Below are 24,522 nucleotides of genomic sequence, written 5' to 3'. Positions count from 1 at the left end.
GAATATAAAAATTACATGCCATCACAAGTAGTGATTGACTATTCGAAACAAAACGCATCATTGAAGACTGCTCCAGTAGATGTGCGCTTGTAGTTCAAAAACCAGAGTAAATATTCCCGAAGGAACTACAGCGTATTGTCTTATTCTACACGATGGCAGCATTCAGTATAATCCAATAAATGGAGATGTGAAGAAACTTATTTAGGAGAGGGGGGAAGGGTATTAATGAATTGACTCTTTCCTTAAGCAGCTCAGTAGTAGCTTTCTATCGCAATGGAGTACGTAGTGGATATGCAAGGCTTCATGATGCCTGGCAAAACTTATGCTGTGAAAGAGTTAGCGATACTTCCACTTAACTACAACAAAGAACTGCTCGTACGCTTGTTCAAACCTCCTTTTCCATGGCGAAGACTACCGGAGAAATATAAGGGAAATAATCTCTGGTTAGAACCAGAGATTTTCTTCTATCATGGATTAACATGGAACTCTGGCGATTATAAATACGAAGAGCATAAATTCATCATCACAGATACACTCAAAGATGCCACAAAAATTTTTGTTTCCGGAGATTTGAACAAAGAGTGGTTAGAAAGATATGGCCTCAAAGTTTTCGATTTGAATGATTGGGGCTATTTACCTTTCGAAATATTAAAATCAGTTACCGTGTGCCCTAATCATAACGGCAGATACGTAACGACATATGCACATCAAAACGTTAAATTAATGAAAAAGTTTTACATCGATGGCTGTTGTATGGATTGGGAAGAGAGGGATGAAGTAGTTAAAGGATTTTTATAGTGATTTTGTTTTTTAAGTAAATACTTTCTAGAATAACATGTATTTTTTAAGAACATGTAGAATAAGTTATATTTTTTATCAATAAAAAATTTTTGTTTCAATTGATATAAAAAAAATATTCTTTTATTTTTTTATTAAACCATCCAAAAAAAACGAAATTCTTCGCTGACTCTGACGATTACAGCAGCAGTAGCAGTAGCAATTCATCTTTTTATAATAAATTTTGTATTTTTTATCAACAAAAAAAATTTATACAACATAGAATTTAAATGAAAAAAAATGTTTATTTATTAGTTGAGGTAGTGTACAATGATGACATGTATACATATGATTATTAGTCCTTCTTTTCGTTATTGAACTGCTGATAGCCTTTTTGTTCAGGAAAATTTTTAGTATTGCTCGAAAATTTGGAAATACTTTGTTTCCATGTCGATGATTCTTTGTTCTTCTTTTCGTCCGAGTCTTCCTGTGGAAGACGAGAGTACTTTACTTTTGATTAACGATCTATTTTATTGGAATGCTGATTGATGAATGAATCGATAATTCTTACACTGTGCTATTTATAGTAGCTTACAACCACGAAGGCTACATATAAAAGAAAGTAAGCAAGATTTTGTGTTGCATTTTTTTCATCTTTGTCTTCACAGGTACTTGCACGTTTTTTTGTATTAAACCATCTTCGGTAGATGAGACACGCACACATACACGCATACACGTACACACACACGCGCGCGTGCACATTGAACAGCAAAAAAAATTATTCGTGATATACCAATTATAATAAATTATTTATGTATAATATTTATTATAATTAGTATATTTATTAAATTTATTATCATTTGTATGTTTTAGCGCTTGGGCCCTCCCAACTGCCCCCCCCACCATATATCAATCGTGTAGCTAGTATACACAATACGAATTGCCCGTAGTACCAGTGGCAGTAGCTCTAGCGGTAGAACATCGGTCTGCGGATCCGGAGGACGCGCGTTCGATCCCCCAATCTGTCTGTTCATTTTTTTTCTGATAAATCTAAAAATGTATAGAAGAGGAGAGGGAGTGCGTAGAACGCACGAGCATCACAGTAACAGTGTAGGAGAGAGCGGGGGAGTGCGTAGAATGCACCGGTATAACTTAGTAGGAGGGGGATGTGAGTCGACAATGCACGGGCCACTTAGTAAGGGGGAGGGGAAGGGTGAAGTGACAGTGATGAGCTGAACATGCACACACCTCAACTCACTCACTTCAACTCAGTGAACTGATACCCCTCTAAGTTAAGGCCCCTGTGGTTTACCTACTAATGTGCTATAAATAACATCAATGGATTGATATGGAAAAGTCTATCTTATTTATTAAGTAATTATTACACATCATTAGCATCAATATAATCGATTATTTTTTAATTAATTCTATTATTATTTATAGAAAATACTATAATAATGTATTCATTTATTATAGGGCTTCGATTATATTCCATTTGATGCTGATGATTACTACGATAGTAGTAATGACGAGGAAGATTTAAATGATTTTTCTAACAATCAATATGAGATTTCTAAAAGTAAATTTCATAAATTAGATGATTTCTTGGAAAATGAAGCAGCTCATGATTGTCTCGAAATACAGATATGTATTAGTAAAATAGAAATGCTATTAGCTATAATAAAATTTTATAAAAAATATCATGTACTAAACGCAGGATTAGTAGATATGTTTAAAATGCAAAATATGTTGTGATGGTAAACGTCAAATTAGCGCTAATAATCTAACCTAATTGCTGCCTGCGGGGCCAGCACCTACCGGGGAGACGAAAAACGTAACGAAGGAATTCGGCACGCGAGCAGACCGAACGCGCGCGATTGAAATTGAACCAGTGAGGGACTAACCATCATCACGCTCGCCCGTATATACGAGACTAGTTACCGATACGTGAGCCAGAGATCGAACTATACAATCGGAGTGTCCGAATTAGAGCCGAACACCAGCGACCGCTGCCACTGAGTGCTGACCTGAGCCAGCTGAAGGCCATTGTACCGGCGACATTGAACAGTGTGTGTGTGTGAGGCTACGCCATCGAGGGCGAAGCCACGTGCGCGCGAGTTCGTGATCCGCGACACGAACTAACAAACAGATCGCTTTCACGCAGTGTGACTTGTCACCGAGATCTTCGTGCGTCTGCCGAATAAAGGTAAGCTGGACAGCTTAATCTCGCGATCGCGATTGCATGCGTAACAATTAATTTTCCGTGCTCGAAGCGTGCATGTAGTAGCTCTATGGACAAAGAGCAGCGAGTGTCCCGACACTGCATGTTGTTGTCAAGCGAGCGCCGATGTAAACGTAAACACGCGGGCCGATCTAATGTAGCGTTTTAAGAGATAATAAAGAATTTTCGTACACGATATTAACAAGTAATTTCAGAGCGTTCTCTTCACTCCCGTAGATTATTGGTTGACTGATACCCGTTTCCTCTTGCTCTCCGACTTTCTTATTTGACATAGGTGATTGCGAGTAAGTTTACGCGATCGTCTTAATAAAAATAATTAAACGGTAAGCAACCCGTTACAATGTTCATGAATAAAACTTGTTACACGAGAATTCTTATCAGGTTGATCAACTATTCAATACAGATGGAAATAGGAAGTATCACGCTACATGGCCAGTATGTAAGGTATATCTTGGCACGTTTGTTAAATAAAAGCGAATAATATTTTTTGAGCAATGTGATGATTATATCAACTTAAAAGATCCGACATATACTGATTACTTTGTCATGATCGATGTATCAAGCGAACTACAAAATCTTATTGAAACAAATGATAACTTCTATATTAATGTCGTTTGCAAACGAAATAATGAAACCAATGTTCATTTTCGAGATATTTACGATGAGCAGAAATATAAGCAATTTATGGCTTCATTGCCAGTTGATCTCAAAGAGTCTCATTTAACTGCTATGTTCAATGCCGATAACAGCCCAACTTTTAAAAGTTCAAAATTTTCAATATAGCCCATACAAATTTTTGTAAAAAAATAATCACTTATGCACTGTGATTTGAACGAAATAAACCAAACATGATATATTTTCTGCGTCCATTTGTCGATCTTTAAAAAAATATTAATTAATTAATTATAAACTTTCAAAAAATGGAATTTATTGTAGAATTTAAAATGAAACAAAATGTTTACATATCTATGCGTTGTGCTCTTGTAGATTCTGTCGCACGTGCTCCTATGCAAGGCACTATTTAGTTTAATGGCTATTATTGTTGTAACTGGTGTTTACATTCAGGTGTACGGGTCCGTCATAATACTGGTTATTCTATAAAGTATCCTTTATTGGGTGAGTAATCGGAAAGACGAACGGCAATGATACATTTGATCTCATACAAAGATTATTTGAATCTAATGTTTCGGTTTTTTCTATAGAAAACGTAAGTCCTTTGTTGCTTTTGAATAATTTCGATATAATGAATAGATTTGTTCCATGTTCACTGCATTGCATTGATGCCGGCATAGGCAAACAAGCTTGTAACTTTTGGTTGGTTCGTCAAATAAGTAGTATACGATTTCGAAGACTAAAATAAAGATTATTGATGAGTATTTAAAAAATATCAAAGTTCCTACTCAATTAACGCGATTGTCACGTAGTTTGAGTGATCGTGCTTATTGGAAAGCAGTTGATTGATCAAATTGGATTCTTTTTTATAGTATACCAGTATTACAATGAGTATCTCAAGAATTTCCAGAGTTTGAAAAATATTTAAATCACTGATCGTTTATTGTAGAAACCTATTATATACTACTGCAAAGTAAAATAACTGTGATGGATTTACAAAGAGCTGATTATCTTATGAAAAAGTTTGTTTCTGGTATGAAACTTTTGTATGGTGCTGATTGGGATACATCGTATGCACATACCGGCTATGTATTTGAAGCAGGCAATGAAAGGATTAAGAAAACTATTTATACAACCAATGGAGTTTTGAGCCAAGTGTGTCGTTACCTATCTTATGAAGAGCATAAGAAAATTATAAGAATATGTGGAATGTAAAGAAGAATCAACGTATATGGAATACATAATGTATTTAGACAATAATGTCGTTGAAAAAAGTGTTAAATTCTCTTATAGATATTTTGGCAAAACTGTAGCCAATAAAGATGTTTTAAGGCAATTCAAACTTCAATGAAAACATTAAGAACTTATAAAAAAATTATTAAAGATGGATATTCATTTAATTTATCATATATATAGTTATTATATCGAGCTGATCAATGACAACAATAGCTGGCGAGTAGGTAAACTAGATAGGCCTTAGCTCAGAGGGGTATCAGCTTGCTAAGCTGAGATGTACTCCCTGAGCTGATATCCGCGCATCTTCAGCTCAGCACTGTTAACTCACCTCACCCACTCCCCTACTGAGCCGAGATGCCCTTGCATTTTACTGTCGACTCACTTCCCCCCTTACTGAGTTAATACCCGTACGTTCTGTGCCCCCTCACCCCTACTAAGCTAATGTTCGCTGATGCCCGTGCGTTCTATGTACTCCCCCTTCCCCCGACCCTACTGTGCTAATGTGCTCTGATGCCCGTGCATTCTATGCACTTCCCCCTCCCCTACCGAGCTGATGTGCTCTTGATGCCCGTGCGTTCTGTCTTACACGCTTTGATTTTATTGTGTGTGTGTGCACGTGTGTGTGTTAAATTTTCAGACGTAAGACGAGGTAAATGTTATCGAAAAAAAAGGACGGACAGATCGGGAGATCGAACGTGCATCCACTGGATGCACAGGCCGATGCTCTACCGCTACAGCTATTACCACTAGTACTACAGGCAATTCTTATTGTGAATATTAGCTACACGATTGATATGGGGACCCAAGCGCTAATACATACAAATAATAATGCTATTATATATATTTATTGTAATTAGTATATAATGAATTCCTTTTTTTATTATATACACTAATTATAATAAATATTATATATATTTATTATAATTAGTATATGATGAATTATTTTTTTTTGCTGTTCAATATGTGTGCGTGTGTGTGTGTGTGTTCGCTGAAATAAAGGAGATATTATTATTAATCATTCATTACTATAATATATACGTATAAAAAATACAAAAATTTAAAAGAACTTATATATAACTTTATAAAATATAATTACAAATAATAATGAGTGACGCTCAGTTCTCGTTGTCGTTATCGTTATCGTTGTGGTCGTGGTCGTAGTCGTGGTCGTCGTCGTCGTAATCATCGGGGAAAAATTTTGCAATCTTATAGCGCGGGGTGCCGTCGACTGTGTCGTCTATGTTAGACAGTAGCTTTTTCCCCGTGATGACGAGATCCTGCAGTAGCGCCGTTGTGGATGGTCCTGCGGGGATATTTACGGGAGTTGGCGACCGCCATCGGGATAACTGGCGCACGGCGGGGGTATTTTCGGAAGTTGTCGACCATGATGGGAATAATCGGCGCACCACGTGTTTGACCGGTCCAGTCCGATCGACGTGCCGCCTGCTCCCGCACTGTAGTGGTGATTCCACCCACTGCGGCTACCGACTGCAGTGACGAGCGGTAAAGTATGCGCAATCCCAGCCATCACATACTGGCATGGTATCGTCATGATTGTCGGCCTGCAACAAAATAAAACTTATAACAGACTACTCCGATTAAAAAAAAAAAAAAAAGAAAAATTCATACCTGTTCTTGTTGGTAGGACGTCTCTTGTTGCTCTGGTGAAACTAAGTTCATCAAGAGCGGCTGAGGCGTCGTAAAATCGATCACGGATGCTAGTGGTGTCACCAGGTCGACGTGTGTTACGCGTCGTGGTGCTGGTGGTGGACGCGAGACAATGACCTGGCAAACCATCATCATCATCATCAGACCTGTAAAAAAAGTTATTTATGAAAAAATAATTGATATATCTATATATATATATATATATAACGATATATTAAAAATTGATATATACGAAACTTACACATTCACCGTCGAAGACGTTCGGGAGCATGGAGACGGTGGCAGTACTCGAAGTGGTGACCGACGTCTGCTGTAATAGTATTACATATATATTAATAAATTGATTAAATATAAATTTAATAATAGGAACATATCTATGCTTCGTATGAAATTCTCTGTATTATAAAACTAAGAGTGCACGAAGTAACCGTGCACTATGCTGATATCAACGACGACGGAGAAAACTAGGCGTAAAGAAACGTAAAAAGAATGCGATCGAAAGAGGGAGAGAGAGAGGGAAATTAAATTTGAAATTGAGTATATATACGAGGTCTGTCCAGAAAGTATCGGGCCTACGTTTATATCTTCGCGTTATAGTGTTCGAGCGACCTTTACCGGACAGAAACGTCATCAGTAAAGCATCACGAATCTATTGGTTACTTACTGACACCTGCCGGACGTATAGTTCATGCGCAGCGTGTCTTTGTTTACAGTGCCTTTTTCGCGTTCGTCGGATTTTGATATTGTCAAAAATGACTGAAAAACAAGATCAACGAATTTGCATCAAATTTTGCTTTCAACTCGGGAAAACGAGTTCGGAAACTATTGAAATGATGGAAAAGGCCTTTAGAAGCGAGTGTATGAGCAAAACACGAATAAAAGAGTGGTATAAACGGTTCAAGGATGGTCGCACTTCTGTCGATAGTGATTCTCGTTCCGGCCGACCTTCGACGACAAAAACCGCAGATAATATTGTGCGGGTGTGATTTGCAATCGAACAAGATCGTCGTATGACTGTGCGAGAACTAGAAGAAGACCTTGGAAGAAGGATACCAAAAATTATCATTTCAGAAATTTCAACCGAATATTTAGGAATGAAACGCGTGTGTGCGAAATTCATCCCAAAATTGCTCACAGCAGAGCAGAAGAACATTCGCTTAGAAATCGCTCTGGACAAACTGGAAATGGTCAATAATGATGATAATGTGCTTAGAAAAGTTATTACAGGTGATGAATCATGGGTTTATGGTTATGATCCTGAAAGAAAACAACAATCTTCACAGTGGAAGCATTCTGAATCGCCAAGACCAAAAAAGCACGTCAAAGTCGGAGCAATATTAAGTCAATGTTGATTGTTCTTTCGATTGTGAAGGTGCTGTACATCACGAATATGCACCAACAGGTCAAACAATCAATAAAGAATACTACATCCAAATTTTGAAACGTTTGCGTTATGCAGTAAAAAGAAAACGGCCGCACTTTTAGGAAAGAGGTGACTGGCTTCTCCATCACAATAATGCGCCAGCGCATTCGTCCAATCTTGTGTAGCAGTTTTTGAGCAAACACAATATCGCATTACTTCGACAACCTCCATACAGTCCCGACATAGCCCCTTGTGACTTTTGGCTGTTTCCAAAACTAAAAAAACCACTCAAAGGACACCGATTCGATAACAAAACAACGGTTGAAAACAATGCGACGAGTATACTTAAGGCTATCCCTAAAAGTGAGTTCCAGGACTGTTTTGAAAAGTGGAAACATCGATGGAACCGTGTTATTCAAATAAGTGGGGATTACTTTAAAGAATGCCACCCACCAGATGATAAAGAATAACGCTAGCACGAAAATATAAAGGTAGACCCAATACTTTCCCGACAGACCTCGTATATATATATATATTGTATATATATGTACAGTGCCGCTCCCGCACTTTTACCCCCCCCCACGGGCAAAATCAGTCTAACTTCAAAGTTTTATATCTCTGGTAGAAATTAACGTACAGAGACGCGCGTGGGTGCGTTTGAAAGGTCTTTCGGAGAGCTTTCAAATGATATGACTCACGGTTGCCATCGATTGTTTTTTTAAATTTTGCAACAATTATGCAAAATTGAAAATTCTGAAATTTTTTTATTATTTTTGACAATTAGCCAATTTTGGAAAAAAAATCGTACGAAAATTTGAAGTACACCATTTTTTAGCTATTACCAAGCCCTATCTGAATCACTCATCAAAAATTTATTTTCGTCAAATATGACGCGCGCACGGGCATTTTTTCCTGGAAGTGACAGTTTTTTTCAACATTTTTTATCTCCGTCAAATTGTAACAATCGAAAAAAATTTATAGGAGAAAAAATGTTTGTTTTTTCACGTAGAATACTGCAATAATTTTTTTTTTTTGGTTTTTCGAAAAATATAACATATACATAACAAGTATCGTAAATTACATCAAAAAAAAAATCTTTTTTTTTTCGACCTTGAAAAATAATTTAAACCGAAACTGGTTGCTCCCTGTGAACCTGCTGGCTGCATTAGGGGTACCTGAAATGATACTGATTTGAACAAGGTTTCTTTGGCTTGCCGTTGAGTCTGTGAGGGCTCGTCCGAAGAGATGTACGCTGGTTTTAGCATCGAGGTTGATACGGTTTGTGGATTTACGCTGACGTATCGCTGATCGTCTAACCTTTTGATTACTCGATGAGGTCTACAGTAGGGCGAAGTAAGTGGAGGTTTAACTGGAACTCCCAACTTGAAGACATGGGTGTGTGCATGGGTGAAGATTTCCATGCATGAATTGCTTGGTTCTGACATGGTGCGAGGTAGGTGTCGGCTGTATGACCTCAAAATGCTTTCGCAAATTGTCTAGGAAGGTTACCGGTGATTGCGGAAGGTCCTTAGCTATAAAAAATTCTCGTGGAACTCTGATCGTTGATCCGAAAGTGAGCTCGGCAGGCGAAGTCTTGATGTCCTCCTTGTATGCTGTTTTTAATCCTAGAAGCATGGTGGGCAGCATCTCAGTCCACGCAGAGCTAGGCTGACACATCAGTGCGGCCTTGAACGTTCTGTGGAATCGTTCAACCATCCCGTTAGATTGCGGGTGATAAGGCGTTGTACGTATTCTTTTAGCTCCTATTAGCTTTGCCAATGAGCTAAAAAGTGCAGACTCGAACTATGGTCCTTAGTCTGTAGTTATTGTTAGCGGTGTGCCAAAAGTAGCGATCCAGCCAGTGTAGAAAGCGCTGGCCACTTCTTCCGATGTCGCAGTTTTCAGCGGAATTGCTTAAGGCCATCGTATGTACCTATCAATAAGTGTGAGACAGTATCTGTACTCGTTGACGAGAGGCATAGTTACTATATCTAAGTGTCCATGATTAAATCTTGCTTCTGGTATGTCCAAACTAGCTGGGTGATTCCGTGTGTAGCGATGGATTTTTGCCTTCTGGTACGGAATACATTGACGCGACCAAGTTAGTGCATCTTTGCGAATGCCAGGCCAGAAGTATTTTTCTTGGATCTTCCTTGCTGTCTCTCTACCGCTCGGATGAGGAGGGCCATGAATGACGTCGAATGCTGTCCTCCTCAAAGAGGGTGGTAAGTATGGACGTACTACTCCTGTTGAAACTTCACAAAGAAAGCGGTATCCGTCTATTTCTATCTATTGAAGACCACTTACGTGATCGCTCTCGCGATTCAATGAAGCTTCGTATTCAGCCTGAGCCTCACTAATAACTTGAGCACTGAGCTTGGTGAGCATATTGATAGTGCAGATTCGTGACAGTGCGTCAGCGACGATATTTTGCTCTCCTGGAATGTGAACGATCGTTGTGTAAAATTGGCCTATGTAATCTAGTTGATATAACTGTCGTGGAGATGCTTTGTCCGGACGTTGCTGGAAAGCTTTGGTGAGTGGTTTATGATCAGTCCTAATTACAAATTTTTTGCCTTCGACAATGTGCGCAAAGTGTTTGAGCGTTACGTAGATTGCAAGTAGCTCGCGATCATATGGACTATAGTTGCGTTCTGCGGCAGACAGCTTCCTGGAATAGAAGCCAAATTGAGTGTGCTTACCGTCGATTATTTGTTCGAGGGATCCTCCAATTGCCGTTGCAGATGCGTCTGCTGTGAGGATGATGGGTGCTTTTGGATGCAAGTAACCCGAGGATGTTACCGCTGCAAGCGATTTTTTGCTGTCTTCGGAAGCTTTTTCTCACTCCGATGTCCATACTATCGGGATTCTGTCCTTTTTCTTCATGCTGTGACGGTGTAGGCTGGTCATAGCCTACACCGTGTATGCCTGCGTCATCTCTCCCAGGCGAAGGCACACGGCTGGCATCAAACGCACGTTGAATTTCACGTGCCTGATGCCTCCTTCTTTATTCCAGCAACACCCGAGAGCAGAAGGCGAGGCCAGAGGCAACAACGCACGAGTATTGAGAGTGTGAGAGAGAGAGAGAGAGAAAGAGAGAAGTAGCATGCAGTTCGGTGGTTGGGCTTGGCGCGCGGCACTTGTCGCGACGGGCATTGCCGCGTGCCGCCGATTAGGCGAGTGGTGGGAGAAGGCGTGAGAAGCCGGCTCTCACTCACTCGCGACAGTGACGCGACGCACGCATTAGCGACCGGCCGCAATTAAGAAAAAAGAGAAGTTAGTGACCGCAGTCGCATAGCCGTCTCTCCTCGTGCAGCTAAGCAGCCAGCAGCCAGGCAAGAGTTGGGCCGGTTTCGTGGTCGGCATACAGCTGCAACTTCCTCGACGAACCACCAGCAACGCAGCCAGCGAGGATATCTGCGAAGCTATCTGCAGAACTGCCAGCAACAGCGATACCCATCAGCAACGGTCAGGTCATTGTTCTCTCTCTCTAGTTCTCTCTTTTCCTCGGCGATTGGTCTTCGTTCGTGTTGCTGCGCCAGGCTCCTCCTTGAGCCGGCGCACTCTTTAGTTTAATATAATTGTGATTTGAGCCGGTTAACGAGATGATATGGCGCTAACGTGCCGATCGTCTCGTTTAATATAAGTGCGCGTGTTAGTAGTGATAAGCGACTTGTATTTGTACTCTCGTCGGCACTCAAGGAAGTGCACTTGTAATAAACGGATTTGTTAATGAAATTGAGTGTGTGTGTGCGAAGTTATTTGCCTGTTGTTCTCCTTCTTGCTTTGTCTGGAGCGACACACCGCCTCCCTTACCTTTCCCCTTTTAAATAATTGGTAATAGTGGTGGGTTTATCGGCATTGCACGCCGACGCTATTACATGGCATCCCTTGTGGGGAAGGGCAAAGCAGAAGTGAAACTTGTATTTATTAAAGTCGGCAGTGAGTGAAATTGTGAAAGTGATTCGTCGCGTTCTTTGTTAGCAAGGGCAAAGCGCATCGAAACGTCGCGTCTTTGTCGAGAAAAAAAAATATAATAGAAAATAGAAAACGCATAAAAATTGAAAGCATTAGTGTATCGGGTTGCGGCGTGGAAAGGTCGCTCGCGCTAACACGTGTTCGTCATAGAGAATTCGAGCGCCCGAGTTTGTTTACACTCGAGCGCTGCATTCCTTTGTGGTTCTAGGCTAGGCGATAACTTGCCAGCCTAGTTCAGTGAAGGAACAAAATTCTCTTTCGATTTTGGTTTTCCTTTTTTTTTTTTTTTCTCTCAATTAGTTTTTTTTTCTCTTTCGTGCTGTGGCGTGTTTTGTTGTGGAATTCGGCTAGTTGAGGTGTTCATTTACACCCGCGTGACGCATTCCTTTGTGGTCTCGTGCGAGGCGATAACTTGCCAGCATATGACTCAAAGAAGGCGCGGCTAGTTCGGGTTGCTTAGTTTACTCTCATAATTTTTGTTTTGTTTTAGAGTGTTATTGAATTTCTAGCGTGTTAGTTACCGCGTTCCGCGCGTTTGCTTGACTGTTCGTTGCTATTGCATTTACGCCGTCGAAAGAAAAAGAATTTTTTTTTTTTTTTTTTTTTTTTTTTTCTTTTTTTTAGACAACATGCCGCTCGCGTGCAAGGATCGGCTTGCGATGCGTAGGTTGCTTCGCGATGCCCGCGTTAAGGAAGTCAGGCGCCGCATTGATTCGACGGAGCCAGTTTCCCTACTCGAATTAATGCGTTACCGCGGGTTAGCGTTGCACGGCGACATGGACGAACTTAGGGAGAGGTACTTGCGTTTCACGATTGCGTCGGAGAGGCCAGAACTTGGGTCGCCCTTACAGCCGAGTGATTTTGCGTCAGGTCGCATGCCTGATAGATCGCGCGACGAGCCGATGCATGCGGCAATTAATAGCGACGAGAGCGGGAACAGGACGGTCGAATCGGTTAGGATTGCGCCGCCGAAGGCGGCAGAATGGCGATCACCAGGACAGGCGACGCGATCACCTGAACGTGTTGCCGTCCTGCCTGAGCCCATTCGGCCGCCGGGTGACAGGGCTATCACTCCCATACCAGAGGAAGAAGTTTTACCCGCCACCGTCGCCGCTGGTGCGGTGGCACCGGAGGCGGGAGTACGCACATCGACCGCGCCTGAGTTGGAAAGACGCAGCAACGGTACCTTTAGTCAGGTTTGGGACGCGATAACGGCAGTCCCGCGATGGATTTACCGACGGGAAGTGCAGCAAGGTATCACCGATGGTACCAATGCACTGTACAGGATAGAGAGAGAAGCAGTGCAGGGTGGAACGGATCAGGCTGCGCAACAGGCTCAACGGCCGTTGCAGGCCGATCCGTCGGCCGGCCGCGCGGCGCTTAACGTGCCAGCGGCCGCCGGCCCCGTCTATCAGATTCACCCAGGCGTTCCTCCGTGTGGAGAAATGCCGGTGAATCAGATATTCTTTCCAAACAGCTCTCTCGAAACTACTTATAAATCGCCCCCGCAACCTGACACTGAGACGTGGATTCGTGAATGGGAAAGGGCTGTACGCGCACCTTGTAGTGAACGCGCGAGCGCGTCAAAGTTAGAGAAAGTAGGCTCGGGCTCGGACGAGAGTGTCAAAGAGCAGGCCGGTCAAGGCAAAAACAAAAATTTTGCCGGACCATGGCAGCACGGTTGACCTCTCGAGCTCCTCCGAGTCAGAGGTTGAGGATCGTAGGAATAGCATGTCGCGTCATGGCGATAGGTCGGTTAAAGTTGAAGGAAGAGGAAAGAGCCCGAAACGCGTTAAGTATATCAATGGCGTGCCGGCCGATGGTGTTAGTGCGCTGACCGCATGGTCGCTTCGTTTCTCTGGCGACGATGACATGAGCGCGATGAGCTATTTGTCAGGACTAGAGGATTGTCAGCGCTACTATGGCATTTCGGATAAAGAAATGCTGAATGCTATTGGCACTACTTTTCGCGGCAAGGCGCGTTCTTGGTACGAACTCAATCGTAAACAATGGGAAAATCTTACAGAATTTAGAAGAAGTTTTTCAGCTAACTTTTGTCGCCGGCTTAATCGCGAACAGCTGTACAGAGAGCTGAGGCAGAGATCGCAAGGAGAGCGCGAGCGGATATCGGATTATGTAGCTGCTTTTCAATCAATTTTAAGACGCTTCGACCCTCCGGTAACCGATAGGAGACAAGTAGCTATCATTGTGGAAGGGCTACACCCGCAGTACAAGCGTTTTCTAGAGACTAAAAACTTTAAAAATTTAAGTCAATTCAAGGAAGCAGGGCTAGCTCTAGAAGACCGCATGGCGGGCTGGAAAAGGTGGCATCGACCACCTAGTGCAGACGTTACGCTCGTGCCGGAATCTGCTTATACCGAGCCTAAGAAGCTAGCTGGAAAAAAGTCAGTCGCGGCGGTAGAACAGGTCGCGGGCGAATCAGATGAGGTTTTAGCAGTAGAACCGGCTAAAGATACGCGCGCTAGTAGAAGAAAAACGAAGGTCAAGGGCAAAGGGCCGAAGAGCGAAGTTGCCGCTGCCAATGCCCAGGGCACGAAGCCGCAGGCGACGAATCGCTCTTCGCAGCAGGCTGCGCAGCCGAACGTTGTAGTGCAACCGAATGTCGCAGCGCAGCCTCCGGCCGCCCAGGTACCGATGTTTTCCGCGCCGAGTTTGATACCACAGCAACGGAGGCAAGCGAACGGCGCTCTCACAGGTGCCGCGAGAGGACCACGTCCTTTTGCTGGCGCGTGTTTCGCGTGCGGTTTGGTTGGCCATCAGAGGTCTCAGTGCCCGGCCGCGCAGAATGCGCAGCCGATTGTTTGTTATAAGTGCCGACAACCTGGGCACTATGCAAACAATTGTCCACTGAGACCGACGGAGGCCAAACCGGAATGTCAGGTCTGTGGAACCGTTGGTTTTGTCTTCCGAAACTGCCCAACTTGTAGTCAAGTAAGACAGGGAAACTCGGGTGCGGGAGCCGCCGACCGCTCAGCGACTCCTGCTTAAAGCAAATCGAACGGGCGGTATGGATAAGCGAGCTACTAAAAAGGAAGAGTAACTCGGCTGTTGCGTCGGAAATGAGGAATTCCGATCGCGTTGTTAATGAGAGGTTAGTAGTAGAGTCGGATACAAACGAATAAAGCTTGTCGTTTGCAGGCCGGTAGTATTGGATGTAGGTGAGAGGTTAAAATCGGATACAATCGAAAGAAAGCAAGTCGTTTGTAGGCCGGGTAGTGAGGTCGTTCACGATGTAGCTGACGAGAAGCTGGAGAAACTAGATCTCGTAGTTAATGGAGAGTCTATTTCCTCGGCGTTGGACGGGCCCCTAAAGCCAGAGAACCAAAAATCGAGCATTTCGCGCGCCGGAAAAGCCTCGATTCAACGCGTTAGTGCTAGGGCCGGTCATGAACAACGGGACGAGGCAACAAGCGGAACTTTGTTTAAGTACGATGCGTGGGATGCGGTCGGAAAGAACAAAACTCAGCTGAACGTGGACTCTTCCACATCTGACGACACGGCCGGTTCAACAAATTCGCGCATAGATAATGCGCACATATTTGACGAACCCGCCAACTCCGTAGCTTTGGGCAAGCGTCCGGTTGTCTGTACAGACGCACCGTCCGTTTCGGTGAGGGGGGAGACTGAGGATAGCTCAGTACCTTTACTAAGAACGGAAGAGTCGGATCAAGCGTTAGTAGCCGTGACAGAAAATAGGTTTTTCTTGAAGGTGAAGATAGGCAATGAAGTCTATAACGCGCTGCTGGACTCAGGTGCTCAGGTGTCAGTTGTAGGACCGAGACTTGTACAAAGATTCGAGGAACGTTTGAGGCCGCCAACTATATTCGTGCAAGGTATTTCAGGTGAAAAGGCGCGAACATTAGGCGATCTTAGACTGTGCGTTGAGATAGGTGGTAGAATCGCCTGGCTGACCGTAACGGCCGTGTCAACTTTAAAACACGACTTGATATTAGGCGCGGATTTCTGTAAGAACTGGCAAATTAACATTGATTTCGGGAATCGTGCTTGGCGGTCAGGTGATCAGAGTGATTGGTGTCAATTTGCTGACGAAGGTAGTGAAGCAGTTGACGTGTTTGTGGAATGCGCAGGTTTGAATCGGTACGAAGAGACTCAGCGCGAGACGATCATGGCGCTCGTCCGCCGGATCGTCCCCGAGTCTGGCGATTCACCGGCAGTCACCAACGTTATCGAACATATTATCGATGTCGGTGACGCGCGCCCGATTAAAACGCCAATGCGTCGAATGTCGCCGAAAATCTTGGCCTTCCTGCAGGAAGAAACGATGCGCCTGTGGAAGGCAAAGATTATCAGGCCGTCGAACAGTCAGTGGTGTAGCGCGCCGGTAGTCGTACGTAAGCAAGACGGCGGTTATAGATTTTGTCTAGATTTTAGGCCGGTTAATAAAGTGACAAAGATTGACGCGTATCCAATGCCAAGCATGGACTCAATCTTAGACAGGTTGCGCGGCGCGGTCCATCTTTCGAAAATCGATTTAAAGTCAGCATTCTGGCAGATTCCGCTCTCGGAACCGAGCAAGCAGTATACAGCTTTTGCAGTACCGGGATTAGGTCTCTGGGAGTTTGAAAGGATGCCCTTCGGTTTGGTGAACGCGCCAGCAACGTTCATGAGAGTAATGGACGCACTTTTCGGGCCTGAATACGAACCGCACGTTTTTTGGTATCTCGACGATTTGTTAGTAGTCAGCGCAGACTTTGAAAGTCACGCGTTTTGGTTAGAAAAGGTGTTAAAAAGATTAGTAAGCGTAGGTTTGGAAGTTAATCTCGAGAAATCGGATTTCTTCTGCACAGAAGTGACGTATTTGGGCTATCGCTTGGACAGCGAGGGTTTGCGACCGGACGACAATAAAGTGCAGCCGATCGCAGACTACCCGGCTCCGAACAACGTGGCTCAGTTGCGTCGCTTTCTCGGTATGGTAGGCTGGTATGCTAGGTTTATAGAACACGAGAGTGATATCAAAGTTCCTTTGACAAAATTAATTCGTAAGGATCAACCGTGGGATTGGGGTGAAGCTCAGCAAGCTGCATTTGAAAGGTTGAAGCGCGCGTTGACTGAGGCGCCTGTCCTTGTGCGCCCGGACTTCGCGCGCCCTTTCTACTTGCACTGCGACGGTTCATCTTTTGCGGTAGGCGCGTGTCTAGTTCAAATATTCGACGATGGCGAGCATCCGATATGCTATGCCAGCCGAATGCTTAACACACATGAGCGTAACTACACGGTTAGTGAGATAGAGTTTTTAGCCGTTCTATTCGCGGTAAAGAAATTTAGACCGTACATAGAGGGGTCACACTTTATAGTAGTTACTGATCATAGCGCGCTTACGAAAATTTTGAATAAGAGAGAACTTACAGGTCGGTTAGAGAGGTGGGTACTCGAATTTCAGCAGCACGACTGTGAAATAATACACAGAAAAGGGGCATTACACCATGTGCCAGACGCGTTATCTAGAGAATTCGAGGACGAATGCGAAGTATGCGCGTTTGAGGATACGAGCGATAAATGGTACCTGCAACGGATACAGGACGTTTTGTCTAGGCCAAAAAAGCATAGAACGTGGAGAGTAGAAGGTAGCACGCTCTACAAATTTATGCAGAACCATTTGCTCGATCCGATTACGAACAGGGAAGAGTGTTGGCGTATGGTAGTGCCGGTTGAACATAGGGAACGTGTGTTACGCGATGCTCATTGCGAGCCTTCTTCAGGACATTTAGGCCGGGAAAAGACTTACGATAGAGTAATACGTGAGTACTACTGGCCGGGTGTTTGGTACGACGTTAGTACCTTCATTGCCGAGTGTAAAAAGTGCCAGGAGTACAAAACTGTACAACAGGCGCCGCTCGGCTTAATGGGAAAACGTGCAGTAGAACGCCCATGGGCCGTAGTAGCCACGGACGTAGTCGAGCTACCTCGCAGCAAGAATAGGTTTCGGTATATGGTCGTGTTTCAAGATCTGTTCACCAAGTGGATAGAGCTGAAACCGCTTAGGTCGGCAGACGGGCCTGCCCTCGCCGCTGCCTTGGAAGAATTAATTTTATTTAGATGGGAAACGCCAGAGTACTTGATAAGTGATAATGCGAAAGCATACAAGAGTGTGGTCTTCGAAGGTATGTTGCGAGAGCATGGCATCGAGCATGTGTTGTGCCCTGCCTATCATCAGCAGAGCGATCCGGTTGAACGCGTCAATAAGACGCTGAAAACTATGATTGCTATGTTTGTTGATAAAGACCACAGAAGCTGGGATCGTCATTTGCACGAGTTTAGGCACGCGTTAAATACCGCGACACAATCGACAACCAAGGTATCGCCGGCATTCCCAAATTTTGGTAGAGATCCTCGGCCGGTTAAGAGTCTTCGGAGAGAGTTAGAGAAGAAATTGCCGATTACAAAGATTGATACGCAAGCGTGGACGGATCGGTTAACGCGATTGAATGCGCTTCGAGACCTAGTGGCGAAACATATTGAAGAAGCTCAAGAAAAGCAAAAGCGTCAATATGATAAGGGTAGAAAGCAAGTACTTTTCCAAGTAGGCGATCTAGTCTGGCGAAAAGTCTATACGCTTTCTAACGCTGCCGCGGGTAAGAACGCGAAATTAGATCCGAAATTTGATGGTCCGTTTAAGATAATTAGCGTCGTCTCACCTGAAATTTACGAATTGCAAACAGACAGCAAACACCGCAGTACGAGAGTTCATGTATCGGAATTGAAACGATACATTCCACCTCGTAAAGCTAAAGGTTTGACTTAAAAGTACATCTAATTTGATTTTAGTTGTCTAACGAACGCGCTATGTTTTACTTTGTTTATAGGTTTTTGTCATAAGCCTTTGATGGAGGGTACCCCGATGGAGTTGGGAGCAGCCGCACCCACAGAGCCTGATCGCCTTGCGCAATCCGTTGCCGCGATCGAGCCTAGAGCCACGCTTTGCGTCGAACAGCCGATGGTGTTGGAGCTCGTGGAATCGAGCCCGACTGAGAGACTTGCCGCTCCTCCTTTGCGGGAAGAGCAGGCGACCCCTCAAGTCGAGGCTCAACCATGTTCTCCAAGTGCCTCGGCTGCACCGCATTTTGGTGCCGTTCCGGGTCATGTCGTGCCGACTCCTCCCCCGTTGCCGATGGGACCGGTCCCAGCCGAGACGGTTAGTCTGGTGCGCCTTGTCGGAAAAGGCAAGGCTGCACTCACGACGATTCGTCTCGCTGCCCCGGTGAGAACTTGGTCGGAAGCAGTCAAGAAGTGCGCTTCGTTCCGCCTTGCGACTCTCGCGATACGCGAGGCCGCCGAGAGGTCTCGCGTCATTTCGGCCCGGAGCGGTTTGTTTCAGCCGTCGGCTGAGGTGGACTCCCGAGGTGGTTCGCCACCGGGTCAACCACGAGTTTCGATCGGTCGCGGCCCAAGGCCAACTCTCGGGAGAGTTACCAGGACGCGCGCGAATTCGCGAGGTCGAGTTGGCCGTATCTCGTTGCCACCCTCGCCAACGCGCTCCACGGGCACTAACGGGCTGCTAGAGATCTTGGACGATGACGGTAGTTCGGCCGAGAAGAGTGTGCAGGCCGCTGATGTGCCTAAGGTGGCGCCTCAGAGGCACGTGCACGAGCCTTTGCCGTGGAAGCCTCTCTGGCTTCAGAGGCTTGACCCGGCATACCAGTTCGTAAGGACTGGTCGCCCGGGAGGCTTTGCACCGGCGGGCTACTCGGCCGACGAGAGAAGGCGCGAACACGAAGAACAGATGAATGCTGGTCGGAGGCGAAATCGAGGTCGACTCAACCTAACCTCGAGCAACATAGAGTCGCCGTTGCACTCTAGGAGTCCAGTGCCGCCACCCTCGACTCGTCTGATTATGGACGTTGCGTCGATTGATCTCGACCAACGTGCTGGAATTTCAGCGAGTCGAGTGGCGGGTCAAGCTTTGGCTCGGAGGCCTGGGCCCCGTGAGGGCGGCGTCGGCGCTATGAGGGGGAACGAGCCGTCGGTACCCTCGTCGTTACCAGTGCTTCCCGTGCCAACTGTTGAGCGCGCCTCAACGTCAACCGAGGTGTGCCCACCAGTAAGGCGCGAGGAAGCGCGGGTACGTGTATCGGTGCCAGCGAGTATGCCGGTTAGAGCGAGTGCCTCGAACCCGGAGGTCAGGCTTGCGAGGGGAGTCTTCCTCTGTGGATTGGCATCTGTGCCGTGGGACGATCAGCGAGATCTCCCACCGTAGGTCTGACTGTACGAGGCCGCCGCTCAGACGCGACTTTTGTCGGAATTGTGGCCGGCTGGACACAATAGTAGACAACTGCCCGCGTTGTAGCCAGGCGTACTCGCTGGAGCAAGCGCAGCTTCGAGCGAGTCGGGACGCTCTGGCTCTAATCTCAAGTGAGCCGCAGGCGAACGTGGTCTGTGTCCCGCAGGACAGGCCCACGCCGCAGCAGGCTCCTCGAGAACCGGAGCCTCAGGTTTCGGTTTCACCGATAGCCGCGACAGCTACCCCGGAGGTAGCTCGTAAGAAGCGCCATCGCTCGGGGAAAGCGTACCGCGAGAGGTTGGCGCGTAAAAGTGCTCGGCAGCAGGCGAGCGGCACTGAAACTCGGTCGCCCAACGGATCGGGTTCGCTCTCGGCGGAAGTTGCCCCGATGGAAACATCGGAGGCGACTCCGTCGGTAGCAACTGACGCGGGCGGTCATCGGCTCAGTGGTGCTGGCACCCCTACTCCCGTGGCAGAGGAATTGAGAGCTCTGCGCCTCAAATATTTGGAGAAAGAAAGATAGTCTCCAAATGAAAGGTATAGTATTCTTTAAGAGGTGAACACATGTATGCGGCGTCTTGATGCGCCGTTGATTCGATCGGGTTTCGCGTTAATTAAAGTTCTTCTACTGGATAAATTTTCTAGAGTAATTGTTTAGATCGCGCATTGCTCTTGTGTTTGATGTTGTAAGATTTAGTTTGTATAATTCGGTCATGAATTCAAATCTTCGTTTAAATTATGAAACTTAGATTAAGCCAGTTTAAGTATTATAAGTTTATGTATAAGTGTATTTTAGTTAGTAGCGTTTGATCAAGCCGTGAGCCACTTGCCGGAAAAGAGAGAAAGGCTTAAAGAGAGGTAAGGCCTCGTCTCCAAGGAAGAGCTTCGGCCTTCGGAGGGGCTGTGACGGTGTAGGCTGGTCATAGCCTACACCGTGTATGCCTGCGTCATCTCTCCCAGGCGAAGGCACACGGCTGGCATCAAACGCACGTTGAATTTCACGTGCCTGATGCCTCCTTCTTTATTCCAGCAACACCCGAGAGCAGAAGGCGAGGCCAGAGGCAACAACGCACGAGTATTGAGAGTGTGAGAGAGAGAGAGAAAGAAAGAGAGAAGTAGCATGCAGTTCGGTGGTTGGGCTTGGCGCGCGGCACTTGTCGCGACGGGCATTGCCGCGTGCCGCCGATTAGGCGAGTGGTGGGAGAAGGCGTGAGAAGCCGGCTCTCACTCACTCGCGACAGTGACGCGACGTACGCATTAGCGACCGGCCGCAATTAAGAAAAAAGAGAAGTTAGTGACCGCAGTCGCATAGCCGTCTCTCCTCGTGCAGCTAAGCAGCCAGCAGCCAGGCAAGAGTTGGGCCGGTTTCGTGGTCGGCATACAGCTGCAACTTCCTCGACGAACCACCAGCAACGCAGCCAGCGAGGATATCTGCGAAGCTATCTGCAGAACTGCCAGCAACAGCGATACCCATCAGCAACGGTCAGGTCATTGTTCTCTCTCTCTAGTTCTCTCTTTTCCTCGGCGATTGGTCTTCGTTCGTGTTGCTGCGCCAGGCTCCTCCTTGAGCCGGCGCACTCTTTAGTTTAATATAATTGTGATTTGAGCCGGTTAACGAGATGATATGGCGCTAACGTGCCGATCGTCTCGTTTAATATAAGTGCGCGTGTTAGTAGTGATAAGCGACTTGTATTTGTACTCTCGTCGGCACTCAAGGAAGTGCACTTGTAATAAACGGATTTGTTAATGAAATTGAGTGTGTGTGTGCGAAGTTATTTGCCTGTTGTTCTCCTTCTTGCTTTGTCTGGAGCGACACACCGCCTCCCTTACCTTTCCCCTTATAAATAATTGGTAATAGTGGTGGGTTTATCGGCATTGCACGCCGACGCTATTACAATGCTTTTAACGCACTCGTTAAGCAGAGCTTGCGAGTCAGTCGCATTCAGAATTTGCAATCTGAAATAGTTAATAGCTCCCAAAAATCTTCTCATATCGTGGATGATTGCAGGTTTGGGAATGTTGAGAATAGCCTCAACCTTCTCGGCTGGTGGCCGAAACCCATCGGCATTTATCCTAAAGCCAAGAAAATTTACTTTTTGTTGACCGAACTGACACTTGTCCCAATTTATCTTTAGACCATTTTCAAGTAGGATGCTTAGGACGTTCCGTAGGTGATTAAGATGCTCTTCCATGGTGCTGGATGAGATAAGGATGTCATCTATGAAGACGGAAACATAACTAAGATGTCCTAATATACTGTGCATGTATCTTTGGAATGTTTGTGTTGCATTTTTTAATCCTAGAGGCATTCCTAGAAAGTCAAATAGACCAAACGGAGTTGTGGTTGCTGTTTTCTGGACGTACTCAGGAGCTACGGGAATCTGAAAGTATGCCTTCTTTATATCGATAGTTGACAAAATTTTCTTTTCATGAAGAAGAAGAAGTAAATCGCTAATTCTCGGGATTGGGTCGGGAATGGTTTGGGCGTTTAAAGCTCGGTAGTCACCCGTCGGACGAAGCTTCCCAGATTGACCATATGGATAGGACTTGCGTAGGGACTGCTCGATGGCCGTATGATTCTTGCTCGAAGCAGTTCCCTGTACTCTGTCTTTGCTGCTTGGAGTTTCTCCCCGATCATCTGACGAGGCTTTGCATAGACTGGGGGTCCCGTTGTAACGATGTGATGCTAGGTCTTCGCAGTTGGTCCTACAATTTGGCCTTCCTTGTCCACAAACCGCTCAAAGAACTTGTTGATGAGCTCTAGACACGCACCAGAAGTTGCGGGATTCGCAGGAAGTACTGCCGAGATTGAGTGCGTGCTGGAGCTTTCGATGCTACATGGCGCTACTAGACTGGTCCTAGCGTCAACCAGTTGGCGTCTTTTTAAGTCTGGCACAAGGCCATAATATTTAAGAAAATCAGCTCCTAGAATTAGGACTTTCACACCGGTTAAAACAAAAGACCACGGGAATACTCGCCGTAGGCCTAAGTCTACCTGGATAGTACGACGACCACGTGTTGCTATTGCTGATCCGTTTGTTGCAGAAAGGTGTATGTTGCTCGTGGTTGCCTCATTTCCGCCGCGAGCCGGAATGATAGAGACTACCGAACCACTGTCGACCAGAAAACGAATGCCTGATGAGCAGTCGATTACATGCAGTCGGTTCTCAGTGAAAGGCTCGTATGACGAGGTTAGGGCGAACGATGTGCTGCTGCCTGTCGCCTTCTTAGACAGCAACGTTACTGGTTTCCCGTCATTGAGGGTTGTTTCAGTTGGGCCTGATTGCTAAAATAGGTGCAGGGGCAGTTGCAGCGAGTGGACGCCTCGCTAAACCTGTGGTGATAGTAGCGCATGCCATTTATATGGGGCCTGGGCTTAGAATTCGAGCGACTTCGGTTGAAGGCTCCTCCTTGCCGACTACCCGGTCTAGATTGACGTGATGGGGCAACAGCTTCGGCCACGCGAGTTGATAAATCGCGAGTGGCTTTAATTAACTGTAGCAGGAGGGATTTTATTCCAGCTAAATCTGATGCGCGGTCTTGTCCGGTAGTTACAGGATTAATTGGTTCAACAGTGATTACGGACGGTGCGAACGGCGTATCAACTATGGTATCAGCAGCATCGAGCAGCTCATCCGTTGTGCTTGCTTTAAAAATTTTTAAAATGCTCTGCGCATGGCGTGGCAACATACCAAGCCATTTTACTTTAACTAAATCCTCTGTTGCGTTTCCTCCGGCTAGGTTAACCATTTATCTATACAACTGCGATGGTTTCTTGTCACCAAGGTCGAGACGCGTTAATAAGGTCTCTAACTTTTTGTCGGCCGTTGAGCCAAACAGCTCGATTAGCCGTGTTTCATATTTATTATACTCTGGTTCTACCTTTAAAATGTCAGATATCTCCCTCAGCGCGCGCGTGTCAAGGGCACCGATTGTCAAGTGGTATTTAGAATCGTCCGATCTTATACGACTAACTTGAAAAGCCGATTTGGTTTTTGCGAACCATAACTCAGGCTCTTCAGCCCAAAATGGCAAAAGTTTAGATGCAGTAACTGGAGTGATGCTGTTCGCTTCGGCATGCATGTCAGTCATACCTGCTGTTTCGTTGTTTGCAAAGTTACAATTTAGAGTGCGAGGTTGGAGATTCTCCTGTAGAATGTGTCTCGGATTTCGTTGTTATGTTTGCACTTCAAAACTGCTGGAATGCGGGCTATTTGTCTGTGGAATGCTGATAGTAGTGTCAATGTCAACACTGTTGTCCCACGCTGGTGTTTCTTCTCGCGGCACAAAGGAATTGCCAGAACGGTCGCTAGTGACCGGAGTTGATGAATTTTCTTCCTGGGTTCTTTGCATTCCACAAACAACGTCGTTGAAAAACTGCACAAA

General features: G+C 45.5%; 1 protein-coding gene across 5 annotated transcripts in view; it reads left to right on the top strand.

Annotated features, from left to right (window-relative positions):
* LOC131663661 (glycogenin-1) overlaps positions 1 to 24,522 on the top strand; it is an 895,804-nt gene that overhangs the window by 327,025 nt on the left and 544,257 nt on the right. The window contains exon 2 of one of the 5 annotated variants that reach the window (XM_058934187.1): positions 2,254 to 2,983. The exons of the other annotated variants lie outside the window; for them this stretch is intronic. The gene's annotated coding sequence lies outside the window, so the exon portion shown is untranslated. The remainder of the gene's footprint in view (positions 1 to 2,253; positions 2,984 to 24,522) is intronic. 5 annotated transcript variants of the gene reach the window in all.

Source organism: Phymastichus coffea, unplaced genomic scaffold (genome assembly GCF_024137745.1).
Source record: "Phymastichus coffea isolate CEN01 unplaced genomic scaffold, Cenicafe_Pcof_1.1 PCOF00037, whole genome shotgun sequence".
NCBI lineage: Eukaryota > Metazoa > Arthropoda > Insecta > Hymenoptera > Eulophidae > Phymastichus > Phymastichus coffea.
Note: the sequence above shows the minus strand (reverse complement) of the source record. Positions and strands in the feature narration are given on the sequence as shown.